This window comes from Somniosus microcephalus, unplaced genomic scaffold (genome assembly GCF_052327205.1).
Source record: "Somniosus microcephalus isolate GS21.2 unplaced genomic scaffold, FLI_Smic_1.0 unresolved_chr5, whole genome shotgun sequence".
Classification (NCBI taxonomy): domain Eukaryota; kingdom Metazoa; phylum Chordata; class Chondrichthyes; order Squaliformes; family Somniosidae; genus Somniosus; species Somniosus microcephalus.
In genome coordinates, this window is record NW_028225183.1 from 3,642,887 (window position 1) to 3,658,721 (window position 15,835).

Here is a 15,835-nt window from a genome sequence, read left to right on the forward strand (position 1 = left end):
AGTCTTGCTGGGCCAGAACCTCACTATTTCCCTTTCGATCCCTATGGGCAAAACTTGAAAATTGCTTTTTCAACACACCAGATTCCGAATTATGGTTCATATGAAGATATGACAAATATTTACTTCAGATGCAATAAATATAAGGAGAGATTTATTTCCAGAAAACATTCTGCGGCCGTAAGAAAGTTAGTGAGTGAGCGTTTGTTTCATTTTAAGGGAAATGAGCGAATATGCATTGCCGGCTCTGCATTATTGCAGCGTTTTGTCAAAGGGTACAGCATTATATATTGCAATATTTTAGCAGAATCGACAGGAGAAAACAGCAGCACTTTCTGAATGAATGGACATTGTGATTTAAAAAAAGGAGTCGTTGAGCCGGTAAGAGGCAGTGGAAGCTGTGGCGAGGCAGTGTGTGCACCTGGAAAACTTACTTACCTGGCAGGGGAGAAACTATGATCAAGAAGGTAGTTTTGCCAGGGTGAGGTTAGCTCATTGTACTTCGGGTGTACTGGCGCCTGTGATGTCCCCAAATGCGGGATACTCGACTGCAAAATTTCTGATAGCCGGGCACTGCGTTCGCGCTCTTCACTGGCTTTGCAATTAAAGTTAGATTTTTCAACTGACCTCTCAAATGCAGAGTTATTTTGCTTTCAATCCTAACTTTGCTTTATTCCCGATAGAGGGAGCTGTGACACAAAACGGCCTTTCTCCAAAACACAGCGTATTCAAATTGACTCATAGGCGATTCCCAAAGCTCACATTTCAATTTCTCTCTACGCTCACGTTGATATTTATCCTGACAACTGAGAAATTACATATTTTGCACAAAATATCTAAAATTATTTACACTTACAAGTCCACACCGCTTACAACCAGATTTTCGAAGCTGCCTGCCAGCTCTGCACTTTGGCAAAATGTTTAACCTTGTTAACTGCAGAAACATTGATACAGCACAGAACCAGGTCCATCGTATCTCTGCTGGCTCTTTCAAACGGCTATCCAATTAATAATAATCCTCTGTTCTTTCACCAATTCCCTGCAAAAATTTTACATTCAAATATTATCCAGATTACCTTTTCAACATTACTATCAGTTTGCTTCAACCACTCTTTCCGGCAGAGCATTGCAGGCACTCACAACAATTTTCTGCATCACTTTTTTTCACCTTCTCGAGGGGGAGGCGGGGAAACATCCTACTGGTTCTTTTGCAACTTTTCTTAAATATGTTGCCCCTGTAACTGACACTGGAAACAGTTTCACTATATTGACTTGTTATCTTATATTTATATAGCACCATTAATGCAGTAAAACATCCGAAGGCACTCCACAGGTGCATTATCAAAAAAATTTTCACACTGCCGCACAAGAAGATATTAGGACAGAAAAACAGAAAATGCTGGAAATACTCAGCAGGTCAGGCAGCATCTGTGGAGAGAGAAAAACAGAGTTAATGTTTCAGGTCGATGACCCTTCGTCAGAACCGCATTACTGTTTAATTCACTGCCACTACTCTTTTAAGAATGCCCACATTGCTGAAGTTCTGCATCTTCTCTCCAGCAACTCTGTTACTCTCTCCACAGATGCTGCCTTACTTGCTGTGTATGTGCAGGATTTTCGGATTTCATTTCAGATTTCCAACAGCCACAGTATTTTGCTTTTGTACTTGAGATATTAGGACAGATGACCAAAAGCTTGATCGATATGTTAGGCTTTAAGGAGCGCCTTAAAGGAGGAGAGACAGAGAAGTGGCGCAGCTTCGGGAGGGAATTCCTGATTTTGGGGCTAAGCAGCTGAAAGCACGCCCATCAACGGTGAAGCAAATAAAATAGGAATACGCAAGAGGCCCGAATTGCAGGAGCACAGAGTTCAAAGGCAACATGAGGGAAAATTGTTTCTGTTGCGTGTGGATAACATCTAGCATTCACAGCCTGAAAGGGTGCTGCAGGCAGATTTAATTGTGGCTATCAAAAGGGAATTGGATATGTACCTGAAAGGAAAAAAATTGCAGGGTTACAGGCAAAGGGCGGGAGAGTGGGACTAGCTGAAGTGCTGTTTCAGAGAGCCGGCATGGTCTCGACAGACCGAATGGCCTTCTTCTGTGCTGCAACCATTCTATTATATGATCTCGGAGATTTGTAGGCAATGGTCCCTCTAATTTGTTTCTTTGGCCCGCCCGACCCCGTCAACGGGCTGTGCGACCTATTCAAAATTCAGCACGTGCATATTTTTTCTCTTTAAGGCTCACCGGATGCACGGGACCTGCAGCGCACTGCGTTTCTGCACGGCCTTGAAGTGTGTATCCGATGAACATAGGGTCTGATGAAAGGGTGGAACTGAAAAAATCAGTATTTGTAGGGAAATTGTGTTAGGAAAATTGATGGGACTGAAGGCCGATAAATCCCCAGGGCCTGATAATCTACATCCCAGGGAACTTAAGGAAGTGGCCCTAGAAATAGTAGATGCATTGCTGGTCATCTTCCAGAACTCGATAGACTCAGGAATGGTACCCATAGATTGGCGGGTAGCTAATGTTACCACACTATTCAAAAAAGATGGTAGAGAAAAGGCGGGGAATTATAGACCGGTAAGCTTGACATCGGTAGTGGGGAAAATGCTAGAGTACTTTATAAAATATGTAATAGCAGAGCACTTGGAAAGCAGTGACTGGATCAGATCAAAGTCAACATGGATTTACAAAAGGTAAATCATGCTTGACTATACTGGAATTTTTTGAGGATGTAACTGGTAAAATAGATAAGGGAGAACGAGTGGATGTGGTGTATTTGGACTTTCAGAAGGCTTTCCATAAGGTCCCGCATAAGCGATTAGCGTGCAAAATTAAGGCACATGGGATTGGGGGCAAGGTATTGACTTGGATAGAGAACTGGTTGGCGGACAGAAAGCAAAGATTTGGAATAAATGGGTCGTTTTCCGAGTGGCAGGCAGTGACTAGTGGGGTACCGCAAGGTTCGGTCCTAGGACCCCAGCTGTTTACAATATATATTAATGATCTGGACGAGGGAATTGGATGTAATATCTCCAAATTTGCAATCGACACAAAGCTGGGGGGGAGGGTATGCTGTGAGGAGGATGTCGTGAAACTCCAGCACGATTTGGACAGGCTGGGTGATTGGGCAGAAACATGGCAAATGCACTATAATGTGGATAAATGTGAGGTTATCAACTTTGGTGGCAAAAACAGGAAGGCAGATTAATATTTGAATGGTAATAGATTGGGAGAAGGGGAAGTGCAAAGAGACCTGGGTGTTCTTGTACACCAGTCGCTGAAGGTAAGCATGCAGGTGCAGCAGGCGGTTAAGAAGGCAAATGGTATGTTGGCCTTCGTAGCAAGAGGGCGCGAGTACAAGATCAACGATGTCTTGCTGCAGTTGTGCAGGGCCTTGGTGAGACCACACCTTGAGTATTGTGTGCAGTTTTGATCGCCTTACCTGAGGAAGGACGTTCTTGCCATGGAAGGAGTGCAGCGAAGGTTCACCAGGCTGATAACTGGGATGGCAGGAATGACGTATGAGGAGAGATTGTGTCGATTGGGCTTATGCTCACTGGAGTTTAGAAGACTGAGAGGGTATCTCATCGAAAACTATAAAATTCTGTCAGGCCTGGACAGACTAGATGCAGGAAGGATGTTTCTGATGGCCGGGGAGTCCAGAACCACGGGTCATAGTCTAAGGATAAGGGGTAAGCCATTTAGGACTGAAATGTGGAGGAATTTCTTCACCCAGAGAGTGGTGAACCTGTGGAATTCTCTGCCACAGAGGGCGGTGGATGCCAGTTCATTAAGTATATTCAAGAAAGAGTTGGATATATTTCTTAAGTCTAAAGTGATCAAGGGATATGGGGAGAAGGCAGGGACCGGGTCCTGAATTTGGATGATCAGCCATGATCTAATTGAATGGCGGAGCAGGCTCGAAGGGCCAAAAGGCCTACTGCTGCTCCTATCTTCTATGTATGTATCTATGTATGTATTGGTTGTAGTGTGTATTGGTTGGAGGTTACAGGGAAAGGGAGGGGCGAGCCCGTGGAGGGATTTGAAAACAAGAGAATTTTAAAATCGAGGCGTTGCTGGACCGTGACCCAATGCAGGTGAGCGAGCAGAGGGGGTGATGGGTGAGCGAGACTTGGTGCGAGTCCCGATACGGGCAGCAGGATTTTTGGAGAAGTAACCCTTTTCTGTTACTTCTTTATTTATTGATGAGTGCGTGTGGTTGGAGCCATGTGGCCCATTGAGCCGTAATAATCTATCTATCGCAGCCTTGAATATACTCAAACACTCAGAATTCACAACCCTCTGAGTCAGTGAATTCCAAAGATGCACAACCCTCTGAGTGGAGAAATTCCTCCTCATCTCAGTCTTAAATGGCCTAACCCTTATCCTGAGTCTATGCCCCCAAGTTTTAGGCGCTCCAGCCAAGGGTAACAACCTCTCAGCATCTACCCTTTCAATCCCTTTCAGAATCTTGTCTGGTTCAATGAGATCACCTCTCATTCTTCTAAACTCCCGAGAGTATATCATCATCTCTCATCATAGGACAGCCCGCCATAACATGAGGAAAAAACTTAGAAAAATATCAAACCAAAAACACAGACATCCAGAAAACGAGGAACTACGCCTTACTTATTGTCAGATACTAACACAATACAGAAACACACTCAGAACCAAAAAAGAGCAATATATTAAGAATACACTCAGCTCCATGGAGGAATCCATTGATTCCACTTGTTTCTGGGAAAACTTGAAAACACTACACAAAAAACAACACGACGATTTGGCCATTCAAAATGGGGACACATGGGTAATCCACTTTGAAAAATTATACCAGAAAAACACACTAAGACCAGAGCAACACCAAATATGCAAAAAACTGGAAAAGCTAGAAATGGCCATAAAAGATAGCCAAAACCCGCTGGACGCCATAATAACAGAAAAAGAACTTCTTGAAAAACTCAAGGACCTGCGACCAGGAAAAGCCTGCGGGACAGACGGCATACTAAACGAGATGATTAAACACACAGACAACAAAATGAAACTGGCTATCCTAAAACTCTTCAACTTGGTTCTGAGTGTCGGTTATTTCCCTGATATCTGGAACAAAGGACTCATAACGCCCATATACAAAAGTGGGGACAAAATCGACCCAAACAACTATCGAGGCATCTGTGTAAACAGTAACCTGGGGAAGGTATTCTGTAGCATCATAAACAAAAGACTTATAAACTTCCTTGAGGAGCACAATGTCTTGAGTAAAAGCCAAATTGGATTCCTACCAAACTATAGAACATCCGATCATATCTTCACCCTACAGACCCTAATTGACAAACACGTTCACCATAACAAAAGCAAAATCTACGCATGCTTTGTAGATTTCCAGAAGGCTTTCGACTCCATCTGGCATGACGGTTTATTCCTGAAACTTATCGAAAGTGGGGTAGGAGGGAAAACATATGATGTAATTAAATCAATGTATACAAACAACAAATGTGCAGTTAAAATTGGAGACAAACAAACAAAATACTTCCCACAGGGGCGGGGGGTGACGCAGGGCTCGCCAATCTCACCGACACTCTTTAATATTTACATAAATGGATTGGCAAAACTACTTGAACAATCTACAGCACCCGGCCTCACCCTATATGAATCCAAGGTTAAATTCCTCCTCTATGCAGACGACCTGGTTCTGCTGTCACCTACTAAAGAGGGGCTACAGCAAAACCTGGACCTGCTGGAGTCGTACTGCCAGACTTGGGCCCTGACAATAAATCCCCAAAAAACCAAAGTCCTTGTGTTCCAGCAAAGATCCAAACATCAGGGACCCAAAATAAATTTCACAGTAGGAACAACCAAAATTGAACAAACCACTAACTACACATACTTGGGCTTAAAAATCAGTTCTACGGGAAACTTCAAACTGGCTGTGAATGAACTGAAAGAGAAAGCAAGAAGGGCTTTCTATGCCATCAAAAAATCAATCCAAATAGAAATCCCAATTAGCATTTGGCTCAAAATTTTCAAATCAGTAATTGAACCAATTGCACTCTATGGCAGTGAGGTATGGGGACCGCTAACTCAACAAGAATTTGCAAAATGGGACAAACACCCAATTGAGATCCTACATGCAGAATTCTGTAAAAGTATCCTCCGGACTCAAAGGAAAACAGTAAACAATGCATGCAGGGCGGAACTAGGCCAATATCCATTAATAATCACTATCCAAAAAAGAGCCACCAAATTTTGGAATCACCTACAAATGAGCAATCCCCAATGCTATCACTCCGACGCCCTGAAATGCCAAGAGCTGACCATAAAGAAGAATACCCTCAGTCAACTAATCCTGGGACTCAGTGAAGTAACTACTAACAATACTAACAATAACCAGCCCCAGGACAGTGACAGGGTAACACAAAGAATTCGACCCAACACAATCGTCGCTAAGCAAAAGGAAAAATATCTGACATATTGGGCAGAAACAACAAAAACCCAAAGCAAACTCAATTGCTACTTGGCCCTAAACAGACAATACAACATAGCTGATTACCTGACCATGGTAAAGGATAACAAACTGAGAAGAACCTTGACAAGGTACAGACTTAGCGAACATAGCCTAGCGATCGAAAAAGGCAGACACAGGCAGACCAGGCTGCCAAGAGAGGACAGGATATGCTCTCACTGCAGTCAGGGAGTGGTGGAGACAGAGATGCACTTCCTCACAGCGTGTGGAAAATATCAGGGCATCAGGGAGAATTTCTACCAAAAATTCTCACAAATATGCCCTGATTTCAGAAATCTGAATGACAACCAAAAACTCCCATTCCTACTGGGAGAGGAGAGAAGCTGTATAACACTGGCGGCACACTATGTTACAGCTTGCCATGAACAGAGGGACAACCAGTAAACTAAGAAAAGAATATATATAAACAATGCAAATGTATATTTATACACTCAGGGATATACCTGTTTATACACTGTATGAATAGAACTGCGTTTATGTGCTAAACCATAAATGTATTTTGATGCTTTGGCAACATAAGATGTAACTTATCATGCCAATAAAGCGATTTGAATTGTGAATTGTGAAAATTGTATGCTCAGGAAGACGCCACGGTTATTCGAATGTCCTGGTGATAGCCCCTGCTACATGACATCATTTTGATTTAAGGCACGACTGAAAAGGAACAGGAGAAAGCCTTACTGCAAGCACTGACCATGCTGGAGGAAGTTAGGATTGCTGCACTGTTGGCTCGAATACTTCAATATTTCCGGTGTCTCCCTTACATATAACAAGATCAAGGGACATTTATTATCCACCTCCGTCCCTAAGCTCTTAATGTGGCTTTTCCTTATATCATTTAATCAGTATGATTATAATGAATGATCATACTGAAAGAGTGAGAAAGATTGCAAACGACAACAACAACTTGTATTTATATAGCGCCTTTAACATAGTTAAAACGTCCCAAGACACTTCACAGGACCAGAATAAGAAACAATGTGAAACACACTCAAACAGAAGGAGGTAGGTTTATTGGTGAAATATTTCAACCACAGCGAGTGAATGTGACAAGTGATGAAGAATTCATGGGCCAAAACCTCACGTTGTCCCTATCGGTCGTTATGGGCAAAACTTGAAAATTGCTTTTTCAAACACATCAGATTCCGAATTATTGTTCATGTGAAGATAAGACAAACTTCAGATTATTACTTCAGATGCAATACATATAAGGAGAGATTTATTTCCAGAAAACTTTCCGTGGCCTGAAGAAAAGTTACTGAGGGAGCGTTCGTTTCCTTTTAATGACAATAGGCAACTATGCATATCCGGCTCTTTGTTATTGAAGAGTTTCGTCAAAGGGTATATCATTATATAATGCAATATTTTAGCAGAATCGACATGAGAAAACAGCAGCACTTTCTGAATGAAGGGGAATTTTGATTTAAAAAATGTGTCATCGAGACAGTAAGAGGCAAGTGGCGAGCCAATGTATGGAAAGCATCTTTACTTGGCAGTGGAGAGACCATGATTATGAAGGTGGTTCTCCCAGGCTGAGGCTAGTCCATCGTACTTTGGGTGTGCTGACGCATGCGATGTCCTCAAATGCGGGTTACTCGACTGTAAAATTTGTGGTAGTGGTGGACTGCATTCGCGCTCTCTCCTGACTTTACAATTAAAGTTATATTTTCAACTAAACTCTCAAATGCGCTGTTATTTTGCTTTCAATTTTAACTTTGCTTTATTCCCGACAGAGAGAGTTGTGATGCAAAAGAGCCTTTCTCCAAAACACAGCCTTTTCAAATTGACTCATAAGCGAATCCCAAAGCTCACATTTCAATTTCTCTCTACGCTCACGTTGATATTCATCCTTACAACTAATAAATTACATATTTTGCGCAAGAAATCTAAAATTATTCACTTACAAGTCCACACCGCGTACCACCAGATGTTCAAATCTGCCTGACAACTCTGCACTTTGGCAAAATGTTTAACCTTGATAACTACAGAAACAATGATACAGCACAGAAACACGTCATTCGGCCCATCGTTCCTCTGCTGGCTCTTTCAAAGGGCTATCCAATTAATCATACTCCTCTGTTCTTTCACCAAATCCCTGCAATTATTTTACCTTCAAATATTATCCAAATTACCTTTTCAACATTACTATTCAATTAGCTTTAACCACCCTTTCAGGCAGAGCATTGCAGGCACTCACAACAATTTTCTGCATCACTTTTTTCACCTTCTCGAGGGGGAGGTGGGGAAACATCCTTCTGGTTCTTCTGCAAATTTTCTTAAATCTGTTGCCCCTGTAAATGACACTGGAAACAGTTTCTCCTTATTGACTTGTTATCTTGTATTTATATGGCACCATTAATGTAGTAAAACGTACCAAGCCACTCCACAGGAGCGTTATCAAACAAAATTTCACACCCTGGGTCACAAGAAGATGTTAAAACGTAAAAACAGAAAATGCTGGAAATACTCAGCAGGTCAGGCAGCATCTGTGGAGAGAGAAAAACAGGGTTAACGTTTCAGATCGATGACCCTTCGTCAGAACTGTATTACAGTTTAATTCACTGCCACTTCACTTTTAAGAATGCCCACATGGAAGAATTTCTGCTCCTTTCTCGAAAAACTCTGTTACTCACTCCAAAGATGCTGCCTGACTTGCTGTGTATTTGGAGCATTTTGTTTTTTTTTCAGATTTCCAGCATCCGCAGTATTTTGCTTTTGTATTTGAGATATTAAGACAGATGACCAAAAGCTTGGTTGAAAAGTTATGTTTTACGAAGCGTCTTAAAGGAGGAGAGACAGAGAAGTGACGCAGTTTCGGGAGGGAATTCCTGATTTTAGTGCCCAGGAAGCTGAAAGCACGCCCATCAACGGCGAAGAAAATAAAATAGGAATACGCAAGAGGCCCGAATTGCAGGAGCACAGAGATCAAAAGCAACTTGAGGCAAAATTGTTTATGTAGCGTATGGATAGCATCTGGAATTCACTGCCTGAAAGGGTGCTGGAGGCAGATTCAACTGTGGCTTTCAAAAGGGAATTGGATATGGACATGAAAGGAAAACATTTACAGGGCTACGGGGAAAGGGTGGGGGAGGGAGACTAGCTGAAGTGCTGTTTCGGAGAGCCGGCACAATCTCGGCAGGCCGAATGGCCTCCTTCTGTGCTGCAACCATTCTATTATATGATCTCGGAGAGTTGTAGGCAATGGTCCATCTAATTTATGCTTTGGTTCGCCCGGCCCCGTCAACGGGCTGTGCGGCCGATTCAAAAATCAGCACGTGCACGTTTTTTCTCTTTAAATGCCGACTCACCGGATGCACGGGCCCTGCAGCACGCTGCGTTTCTGCGCCGCCTTGAAGTGCATATTGGTTGTAGTGTGTATTGGTTGGAGGTTACAGGGAAAGTGAGGGGTGTGCCCATGGAGGGATTTGAACACAAGAGAATTTTAAAATCGAGGCTTTGCTGGACCGTGACCCAATGCAGGTGAGGGTGCAGAGGGGGTGATGGGTGAACGAGTCTTGCTGCGAATCACGATATGGGCAGCAGGGTTTTTGGAGAAGTAACACTTTTCTGTTACTTCTTTATGTATTGATGAGTGCGTGTGGTTAGAGCCATGCGGCCCATTGAGCCGTAATAATCTATCTATCTCTGCCTTTAATAAACTCAAACACTCAGCATTCTCATCCCTCTGGGGTAGAGAATTGCAAAGATGCACAACCCTCCGAGAGAATAAATTCCTCCTCATCTCAGTCTGAAATGGCCTAACCCTTATCCTGAGTCTATGCCCCCAAGTTCTAGGCACTCCAGCCAAGGGAAACAACCTCTCAGCATCTACCCTTTCAATCCCTTTCAGAATCTTGTCTCGTTCAATGAGATCACCTCTCATTCTTCTAAACTCCCGAGAGTGTATCACCATCTCTCATCATAGGACAGCCCTCTAATGTTGTTTGCTCAGGAACACGCCAGTTATTAGAGTGTCCTGGTGATATTCCCTGCTACAGGACATCATTTTGATTTAAGGCAAGTCTGAAAAGGAACAGGAGAAAGCCTTACTGCAAGCACTGACCATGCTGGAGGAAGTTAGGATTGCTGCACTGCTGGCTAGAATAATTCAATATTTCCGGTGTCTCCCTTACATATAACAAGATAAAGGAACATTTGTTATCCACCTTCGTCTCTAAGCTCTTAATGTGGCTTTTCCTTATATCATTTAATCACTATGATTATACTGAGTTATCAGACTGAAAAGAGTGAGAAAGATTGCAAATGACAACAACAACTTGTATTTATATAGCGCCTTTAACATTGTTAAAACGTCCCAAGACGCTTCACAGGACTATTATAAGACAACAATGTGAAACCCGCTTAAACAAAAGAAGGTAGGTTTATTGGTGAATTATTTCAACCACAGTGAGTGAATGTGACAAGTGATGAAGACTTGATCGGCCAGAACCTCACTATGTCCCTATCGGTCTTTATGGGCAAAAGTTGAAACTTGCTTTTTTAATCACATCAGATTCCGAATGATTGTTCATATGAAGATAAGACAAACATTTACTTCAGATGCAATACATATAAGGAGAGATTTATTTCCCGAACACTTTCTATGGCCTGAAGAAAAGTTACTGAGGGAGAGTTCGTTTCCTTTTAAGGGTGATATGCAAATATGCTTGTCCGGCTCTTTATTATTGCAGCGATTTGTCAAAGGGTATATCATTATATACTGCAATATTTTAGCGGAATCGACATGAGAAAAAAACAGCACTCTTTGAATGAAGGGGGAATTTTGATTTAAAAAATGAGTCATTGAGACAGTAAGAGGCAGTGAATGATGTGGCGAGGCAATGTGTGCCGATGGAAATTATACTTACCTGGCAGTGGAAAAACCATGATCATGAAGATGGTTTTACCACGATGAGGTTAGTTCATTGCACTTCGGGTGTGCTGATGCCTGCGATGTCTTCAAATGCGGGATACTCGGCTGCAAAATCTGTGGTAGTGCAGGACTGCGTTCGCGCTCTCACCTGGCTTTATAATTAAAAGTTAGATTTTCAACTAGCTCTCAAATGCAGTGTTATTCTGCTTGTAATATTTTGCTTTATTCTCCACAGGGTGAGCTGCGATACAAAAGGGCCTTTCTCCAAAACACAGCCTATTCAAATTGACTCATAAGCGATTCCCAAAGCTCACATTTCAATTTCTCTCTACGCTCACGTTCATATTCATCCTTACAACTAAGCAAATACATATTTTGCACAAAAGATCAAAAATTATTCAGACTTACATGTCCACACCGCGTACAACCAGATTTTCAAATCTGCCTGCCAACTCTACACTTTGGCCACATGTTTATCCTTGTTAGCTACAGAAACAATGATGCAGCACAGAACCAGGACATTCGGCCCATCGTACCTTTGCTGGCTCTTTCAAAGGGCTATCCAATTAATCATACTCCTCTGTTCATTCACCAAATCCCTGCAATTATTTTACCTTCAAATATTATCCATATTACCTTTTCAACATTACTATTCAATTTGCTTCAACCACCCTTTCAGGCAGAGCATTGCAGGCACTCACAACTATTTTCTGCATCACTTTTTTTCATCTTCACGAGGGGGAGGCGGGGAAACATCCGACTGGTTCTTTTGAAAATTTTCTTAAATCTGTTGTGCCTGTAACTGACACTGGAAACAGTTTCTCCTTATTGACTTGTTATCTTGTATTTATATAGCACCATTAATGTAGTTAAACGTCACAAAGGCACTCCACAGGAGCGTTATCAAACCAAATATCACACCCTGCCGCACAAGGAGATATTAGGACATAAAAACAGAAAATGCTGGAAATACTCAGCAGATCAGGCAGCATCTGTTGAGCGAGAAAACAGGGTTAACTTTTCAGGTCGATGACCCTTCGTCAGAACTGTATTAGTGTTTAATTTACTGCCAGTTCTCTTTTAAGAATGCCCACATTGATGAAGTTCTGCTCTTCTCACCAACAACTCTGTTACTCTCTCCACAGATGCTTCAGGACTTGCTGTGTATTTGCAGCATTTTCGGTTTTTACGTCAGATTTGCAGCATCCGCAGTATTTTGTTTTTGTATTTGAGATATTAGGGCAGATGACCAAAAGCGTGGTCGAAAAGTCAGGTTTTAAGGAGCATCTTAAAGGAGGAGAGGCAGAGAAGTGGCGCAGTTTCAGGAGGGAATTACTGATTTTAGGGCCAAGCAGCTGAAAGCATGCCCGTCAACGGTGAACCAAATAAAACAGTAATATGCAAGAGGCCCGAGTTGCAGGAGCACAGAGATCAAAGGCAACATTAGGGAACATTGATTATGTAGCGTGTGGATAGCTTTTGGAACTCACTGCCCGAAAGGGTGCTGGAGGAAGATTCAGTTGTGGGTTTCAAAACGGAATTGGATATGGACCTGAAAGGAAAAAAATTGCAGGGCTACGGGGAAAGGGTGGGGGAGTGGGACTAGCTGAAGTGCTGTTTCAGAGAGCTGACACGGGCTCCACAGGCCGAATGGCATCCTTCTGTGCTGCAACCATTCTATTATATGATCTCGGAGAGTTGTAGGCAATGGTCCCTCTAATTTGTTTGTTTGGCCCGCCCGGCCCCGTCAACGGGCTGTGCGACCTATTCAGAAATCAGCACGTGCACGTATTTTCTCTTTAAATGCTGACTCACCAGATGCACGGGGCCTGCAGCGCGCTGCGTTTCTGCGCGGCCTTTAAGTGAGTATTGGTTGTAGTGTGTATTGGTTGGAGGTTACAGGCAAAGGGAGGGGCGAGCCCGTGAGGGATTTGAAAACAGTAGATTATTAAAATCGGGGCGTTGCTGGACTGTGACCCAATGCAGGTCAGCGAGCACAGGGGGTGATGGGTGAACGAAACTTGGTGCGAGTCACGATATAGGCAGCAGGGTTTTTGGAGAAGTAACCCTTTTCTGTTACTTCTTTATGTATTGATGTGTGTGTGTGGTTAGAGCCATGCGGCCCATTGAGCCATAATAATCTCTCTATCTCAGCATTGAATATACTCAAACACTCAGCATTCACATCCCCCTGGGGCATAGAATTCTAAAGATGCACAACCCTCTTAGTGAAGAAATTCCTCCTCATCTCGGTCTTAAATGGCCTAACCCTTACCCTGAGACTATGCCCCCAACTTCTAGACACTCCAGCCAAGGGAAACAATCTCTCAGCATCTACACTTTCAATACCTTTCAGAATCTTGTATGGTTCAGTGAAATCACCTCTCATTCTTCTAAACTCCCGAGAGTATAGGCCCATCTCTCATCATAGGACAGCCCTCTCCTGCTGTTTGCTCAGGAAAACTCCACGGTTATTAGAATGTCCTGATGATATTCCCTGCTACAGGACATCTTTTTGGTTTAAGGCAAGACTGAAATGGAACAGGAGAAAGCCTTACTGCAAGCACTGACCATGCTGGAGGAAGTTAGGATTGCTGCACTGTTGCCTCGAATAGAGTCATAGAGTTTTACAGCACAGAAAGAGGCCCTTCGGCCCATCGTGTCTGCGCCGCCCTAATATACTTCAATATTTCCGGTGTTTCCCTTATATATAACAACATAAAGGGACATTTATTAACCACCTCCGTCTCTAAGCTGTTAATGTGGCTTTTCCTTATATCATTTAACGACTATGCTTATACTGAGTTATCAGACTGAAAAGAGTGAGAAAGATTACAAACGACAACAACAACTTGTATTTATATAGCGCCTTTAAAATAGTTAAAACGTCCCAAGACACTTCACAGGACTATTATAAGACAACAATGTGAAACCCGCTTAGACAAAAGAATGTAGGTTTATTGGTGAAACATTTCAACCACAGTGAGTGAATGTGACAAGTGATGAAGACTTGATGGGCCAGAACCTCACTATGTCCCTGTCGGTCTTTATGGGCAAAAGTTGAAAATTGCTTTTTCAAACACATCAGATTCTGAATTATTGTTCATGTGAAGATATGACAAATATTTACTGCAGATGCAATACATATAAGGAGAGACTTATTTCCAGAAAACATTCCGTGGCCTGAATAATAGATACTGAGGGAGCATTCGTTTCCTTTTCAGGGCAACATGCAAATATAAATGCCTGGCTCTTAATTATTGCAGCGTTATGTCAAAGGGTATATCATTATATAATGCAATATTTTAGCAGAATCGACATGAGAAAACTGCAGCACTTCCTGAATGAAGGGGGAATTTTGGTTAAAAAAAATTAATCGTTGAGTCGGTAAGAGGCAGTGAATGATGTGGCAAGGCAATGTGTGCCAATGGAAAGCATACTTACCTGGCAGGGGAGAGTGACCATGATCATGAAGGTGATTTTTACAGGACGAGTCTAGCCCATGCATTTCGGGTGTGCTGACGCCTGCGATGTCCTCAAATGCGGGATACTCGACAGCAAAATTTGTGATAGTGAATACTGCGTTCCTGCTCCCCCCTGGCTTTACAATTGAAGTTAGACTTTCAACTAAGTTCTCAAATGCACTGTTATTTTGCGTTCAATGTTAACTTTGCTTTATTCCCGGCAGAGGGAGCTGTGATACAAAAGGGCCTTTCTGCAAAACACAGCCTATTCAAATTGACTCATAAGCGATTCCCAAAGCTCACATTTCAATTTCTCTCTACGTTCACATTGATATACATCCTTACAACTAAGAAATTACATATTTTGCACAAAAAATCAAAAATTATTTACACTTACAAGTCCACACCGCGTACAACCCGAATTTCAAATCTGCCTGCCGAATCTGCACTTTGGCAAAATGTTTAACCTTGTTAACTACAGAAACAATGAAACAGCACAGAACCAGGTCACTCTGCCCAACCTACCTCTGCTGCCTCTTTCAAAGGGCTATCCAATTAATCATATTCCTCTGTTCTTTCACTAAATCCCTGCATTTATTTTCCCTTCAAATATTATCCAAATTAACTTTTCCACATTACTATTCAATTTCTTCCACCAACCTTTCAGGCAGAGCATTGCAGGCACTCACAACAATTTGCTGCATCACTTTTCTGCACCTTCTCGAGGGCGAGGCGGGGAAACATCCTACTGGTTCTTTTGCAAATTTTCTTAATTCTGATGCCCCTGTAACTGACACTGGAAACAGTTCCTCCTTATTGACTTGTTATCGTGTATTTATATAGCACCATTAATGTAGTAAAGCGTCCCAAGGCACTCCACAGGAGCGTAATCAAACACAATTTCACACCCTGCCGCACAAGAAGTTATTAGGGCATAAAAACAGAAAATGCTGGAAATACTCAGCAGGTCA

The 15,835-nt window shown here is 42.4% G+C and overlaps 4 non-coding genes across 4 annotated transcripts; all 4 read left to right on the forward strand.

Annotated features, from left to right (window-relative positions):
* The first annotated feature begins 427 nt into the window (after nucleotides 1-427).
* Nucleotides 428-592, forward strand: LOC147087404 (U1 spliceosomal RNA). The gene has a single exon (XR_015075499.1). It is a non-coding gene; the product is annotated as a U1 spliceosomal RNA (small nuclear RNA).
* Nucleotides 593-8,008: 7,416 nt separating this feature from the next.
* Nucleotides 8,009-8,172, forward strand: LOC147087405 (U1 spliceosomal RNA). Its single transcript, XR_015075551.1, has one exon. It is a non-coding gene; the product is annotated as a U1 spliceosomal RNA (small nuclear RNA).
* A 3,215-nt stretch (nucleotides 8,173-11,387) lies between these two features.
* LOC147087406 (U1 spliceosomal RNA) lies at nucleotides 11,388-11,551 on the forward strand. Its single transcript, XR_015075575.1, has one exon. It is a non-coding gene; the product is annotated as a U1 spliceosomal RNA (small nuclear RNA).
* A 3,285-nt stretch (nucleotides 11,552-14,836) lies between these two features.
* LOC147087407 (U1 spliceosomal RNA) lies at nucleotides 14,837-14,995 on the forward strand. Its single transcript, XR_015075469.1, has one exon. It is a non-coding gene; the product is annotated as a U1 spliceosomal RNA (small nuclear RNA).
* The last annotated feature ends 840 nt before the right edge of the window (nucleotides 14,996-15,835 follow it).